Consider the following 5,883-nt stretch of genomic DNA (forward strand, 5'->3'; position numbering starts at 1 on the left):
TATCAAGATAGAATATTACGACAAAAAATCTAGCTAAGGTAAACTATTGAAGAAAGTGTAGTTTATATTTTCTATCCAAGGTAAACCTATGTACAATACTTTATATTCGATTTGTAGACTACGTAGATGGCTAGAATAAGTATTCTGTTATAGCTTTGATATTAAATAAAACATAGTTCCACAATTTTTAAAAATTAAATTTAAACATAAAAGTATATATACTTTGGTTTCTAATGATTCTACATTTTTTTATATTTTTTTACCTAAGTTTACTATTTTTTCCACAACACAAGGGCAAAACCAGTCCAAAACGACCAAAGTCTTATTTTGACAAACAAACTTCGAAAGTGTCTTGTTTTTCCAATTCTCCCTTTTTTTTTTATTGTTCCAAAAATAAAGAAAACAATTAAGAATTCTTTTTTGAACACCAAACAATTAAAAATATATAAGCCATGTCATTTTGAAATAAATCCGGCAAACAAACAAATGTATAAATATTTTTCGATATGATATTTATTGCTTATTAGAGCATATTCAATCCATTTCCATATTAAAAATATAATAGTCATATTTTAAGAAAAATATAGATATAAAAGTAAAACAATATTATTTTACATAAATATAGATATAAAATAATATTTTCTATATATTTTTTCAAAATAGTTCCACAGCGGGATCACGAGAAAACTTTCATTAATGAAAGATGAAAATTTCTCCTTGTTCTGTTAGAGAAAAAAAATAGAAAATAATTAAAATAAGTAATCAAACTAGAACAAAGCTCAATTCTACGAGTGGGCACTTCGGTTATTTTCTCGGTTCGGTTTGGGTTCGGTTTGGTTAGTTCGGTTTTAGTATTTCTCCAATTTAAATAAACCATAGTTAGTTTGGTTTGGTTCGATTTATATCCGGTTCGGTTTGTATTCGGTTCGGTTGGATTTATTTTTTTTGATCAGTTTATTTAGGTTCTTCTTAATTAGGAATAAATTATGTAAACATAAAATATGTGAACTAAATTCAATATAAAACTGAAATAAAAACCTTTAAAAAATCACAAAACTATATAAGAATTAAAACAAATAAAATTTAACTAAGACAAAGAAAACCCAACATCATTAGTAATGTCTTTTATATCATTATTAAAAAAACTTGAAAAGAATTATCTTCCATGTGACGCTGTGGATAAGAAATTTTGTTTTTAATAAAATTTGCTTTAGGTTTTAGGTTTAGATTTAACATCCATGTTTACATATATAAGAATATAAAGATACAAACTTTACTATTTTTTTAAATCAAATATTTTAATGATTACATAGTCGGTTAGAAGAATATATGTTAATAAATGAAAAATAGAAAATATGTGGTATTGTATTAGAATTTTAGTATATTGGTATTACTAATATTTTTAATTTAAATAATTACAAAAACACATCGGTTTCTCGGTTCGGTTCGGTTTAAAACCGAACCATTCGGTTTGGAAAATCTTCAACCGAATGATTTGAAATAGACTTTGGTTCGGTTTGAATCGGTTTCGGTTTGACTCGGTTCGGTTCGGTTTTTTTGTCCACCCCTACTCTCTTAAGGATTTTACTGCACGATAGAGATACACAATGAAGGACATGTTCGTTTACGTGTCGCGCGACCTGCGACCTGCGACCTGCGACCTGCGACTAAGATTACGTTCGTTTACGTGTCGTGCGACCTGCGACTTGCGACCTGCGACTAAACCTGCGACCTGCGACTAAAACTATGTTCGTTTACGTGTCGCGCGACCTGCGATCTGCGACCAGTCGCGCGATCATAATTTTCTTAATTTTTAGTCGTTATTTTTTTGGGTGACTTAGATGGGAACCCGCGACTGGTCGCGCGATCAGTCGCGCGACATCAAAACGAACAACAATCTGCGACTTGCGACCAATCGCAGGACGCATGTTACGCGACAGCAAAACGAACAACAACCTGCGACCTGCGATCAGTCGCAGGTCGCATGTCGCAGGTTGCGCGACATGTAAACGAACACGGCCGAAGTCAGGGCCGGCTTCACCGTTTTGGATTGTAGTTTGGAAATTTTAGTTCGATGGAATATGAACCTCAGCCTCACAGTCATTACAGCTACCACCGACCAATGAGCAAATGGGGTCTAAGTTTAGAAACGTCTTTTGGAATTTCTTTTGGAAAATGTTATTTTCAGTGGGACCAAATAATCAATACACACAAGCTGTTTTCTTTGTATTTGAACATTTATAATAATTTGGCATGAGTTTCTAGTTATTCTTAAAATACCAAATTATATATATTATGTATTTATATTTAGATATATGATATGAGAAAACCATATTGAGAACTCATTAAGTTTGTTATAATATCTGAGAGGCCCTGTTGCAAATCATTTTAATTAAATCTTTTATTTAAATTTTAATCTTTATGCAATTTAACTAGCGTGAAAAAATGGTAGAAGGCACTCTCAACCTGTTCACCTAGTGGGTCAACTTGCAAAGATTATCGACATAACTATCAGACAGAGAATCTTGTCTACATGCTACTATCATAAACCAGCCTCCAAGGGCTTTTCCAATGCTGGTTCAGAGCTCACATTGAGCATAGATAGATTTGCAGATGATGTTTATCATTTTTTGGCTGTAAATAAATATTTAATTCTCTGATGATCAATAACTTAACATTTCATCAAAAAAAATTTGTATACTATAATAATCAATTTATTGAGCATAAAAAATATAACAACTCAAATACAATTAGAAGAGTAAAGATAACCAAAGAGACTTGATACGAAATATTTTGAATTCTAACAAAGGAGAATAAGTGATGCTGCTAGGAACAAGAAGGTATGGTCGCGCATCAGACTATAAAAAATACAAGCTTTCCTCTCCTCCAAACAAAGTAGAAGCATGGTTGGAGAATGAGCTTAATGATGGAAAGCCAAAGGGAGCTTGATTGTGACATGTCAAGAGGAGGAGGCTTCGAAGAAAAGTGAAGTCAAATTCCCTACTCAAACTCTCTTGACAAAACATCAAGAATCGGTTAAATTTATTGAGAAAATCAGACGATATAAAATATGCCGAATTTCTATTATTTTAGTTTGCTAGTAGATGCTAGTTGATCTTAATGTAAAGTGTCCCGACAAATAGAACTGCATTAGATGTACCGCATGGCTATAGATGAATATAATTTTACCTTCATTTTTTTTTTTAAATAAATGTTACTGGATGAAAAAGCACATTAAAAACATGTGTGTTGAGAAACATAGTACACAACCCGCCGACAAAACCAGAATCATTCTTTGTTGCTCCGATAACACGGACGATCCTTACCCACAAAACCCGTGGACCACCTTTTTAGATGCTAAGATCCGACCAAGCAGCACGAAAGCCAGCAGATACAATATTCCTACTCCGAACCATTCAAGGTAGGCGATTAGAATCTTCTGTTTCCTAAACGTTTTTCCTTCGAAAATATTGATACTTTTTTTTTTTTTTGTAAAAGGAAAATATTGATACTTTAGACCCACAATCTAAACTTACTTGAGCCCTAGCACTAATTTGGATTCTTCTAAAAGCCAAACACTAACACCATCTTCCTCTTTTAAGGGGGTGTTATTGGTTCTATGATTTTAATGGATTTGAAAATCCAAGCAAAATCTAGTGTTATTGGTTCTATGATTTTAAAATCTGTATTCAAATTCATTGTTATTAGTTATATGATTTTAAAATAGATTTCAAAATTAGGTGTTATTCAATAGTAAGGATTTGATTAAGCATTTGATTTGAATTTGGATTTGAATAGATTTATAAGTGTTTTAGAGAGTAAAATACAAAGAAACAAATATTGAGTTATAGCTTATTATTTTGAATGGATTTGTCTTATAAATTTTTGATAGGTTACTAAAAGTCTCGTGCTTGTTTGATAGGTTCTAAGCTCTTTTGTCAATTTATTATCAAACATGGATTCAGAATTTCTTGGCCAACAAGAATCAGAAGAAAAAGAATCATATTTGTCTCATGAAGATGATGAGTTAGATGCCCATATTATTTTATTGGTGCTCCTAATTCTTTGTCAGATGATGTGTTTGAAGAAGCGACAACGGGAACTTCAGTTACAAATTGAACGTCCCACACGACGCCCAATCACAAGAGCTGGTCAAGATTATATAGATAATGTGTTAAAAGAAGATCCTCTTCATTTTAGAGAGTTATATCGGATGTATCCAAATATTTTTTTGAAGTTATGCAATCTTCTCAGAGAGAAGACAAGTTTAACTGATACAAGATATATCAGCCTTGAAGAAATGGTTGCATCTTTTCTCCTTGTAGTTGGTCAAAATTCGAGGTATTGCTATACAAGAGATACTTTTAAGAGATCCAAGTTTGCTATAAGTGAGAATTTTCACAAAGTTTTGCAAGCTTTAAACCAAATTTCACCAAGTTTTATGGCTACCGCCGGACCCGGAACACCTCACAAGATTAAAGAAAGTACAATATTTTATTCATATTTCAAGGTACATTTTTTAATATTTTAACCATGGTTGAGTTATTATTTTCTATATATCATAATTTTACTCTATGTTAGGATTGTGTCGGAGCTATCGATGGTACACATATATTTGCAATGGTGCAAAAAAAAAGATGCAGCTCCTTTCCGCAACAGAAAAGGTGATATATCCCAAAATGTGTTGGCTGCATGTAATTTTGATCTTGAATTCATATACGTACTTAGTGGATGGGAAGGTTCAGCTCATGATTCAAAGATATTAAATGATGCTTTAACAAGGAACACTAATCGACTACCAGTTCCAGAAGGTACACATATATATATATATAAATATATTGTAAATCATACATATTTTTTCCAGATAATTAACTACTTTATTGTTTAATATCAGGAAAATTTTATCTAGTTGACTGCGGTTTGCAAATCGTCGAAACTTCTTAGCTCCATATCGAGGTGTTCGATACCATCTACAAGAGTTTTCTGGTCAGGATTCTACTCCTCAGAATGATAAAGAGTTGTTTAATCATCGTCATGCTTCCTTGAGGAATGTTATCGAGAGAATTTTTGGTATATTCAAATCTCGGTTTCTAATTTTTAAATCTGCACCCCCTTTTCCTTACAAGACACAAACAGAGCTCGTACTTGCGTGTGTTGGGTTACATAATTTTCTTCAAAAGTTTTGTAGAACAGATAATTTTCCTGAATAAAAAGACTCTGAGGATGTAGAAGATGTTGAAGAAGTTAATAACAATGATGAAGAAATTCTTGTAACTCAGGATCAGCAAAGAGAACATGCCAATCAAGTGAGAGCCACAATAGCAACAAATATATGGAGAGATTTTATAAACGTATGATATATGAATGTGTTTTACTTTTTATATACTTTGTTTTATTATAAAGCTGAATTTATTGCAAATCTATTTGATTGATTTTAATAATCCATTTATTTTGATTCTGAATTCCGTATGTTTGATTTCGAAATCTATATGTCTGATTTAAAAATCAATGGATTTCTTAAATACTAGAAGAATTCTCAAATCCATTAAAATCATAGAACCAATAACCCCTACTAAGCTTACAAACATTAATATATGCTACACAAATTCATGCAGCATAAACGGCTTTGTTTTTTACTTTTTCGTAGAAAAGCTGCACATAAACATCCTTGAGTTTATCTGGTAAATCATATGAATAACCTACAACATAAGTTACAATAACAAAAAAAAATTATAATAACAACAAAAAAGTTAATACACTATAAGCAGCATAAACAGCAATAAAACAAAAAGCCTAAAGTATACTTTATGAATATTTCTTATACCTATTTCAAATCTATGCATGAAGAATCTTTTTCGTCCACTCATTTCTCTCAATAACCCC

This window comes from Brassica oleracea, chromosome C6 (genome assembly GCF_000695525.1).
Source record: "Brassica oleracea var. oleracea cultivar TO1000 chromosome C6, BOL, whole genome shotgun sequence".
NCBI lineage: Eukaryota > Viridiplantae > Streptophyta > Magnoliopsida > Brassicales > Brassicaceae > Brassica > Brassica oleracea.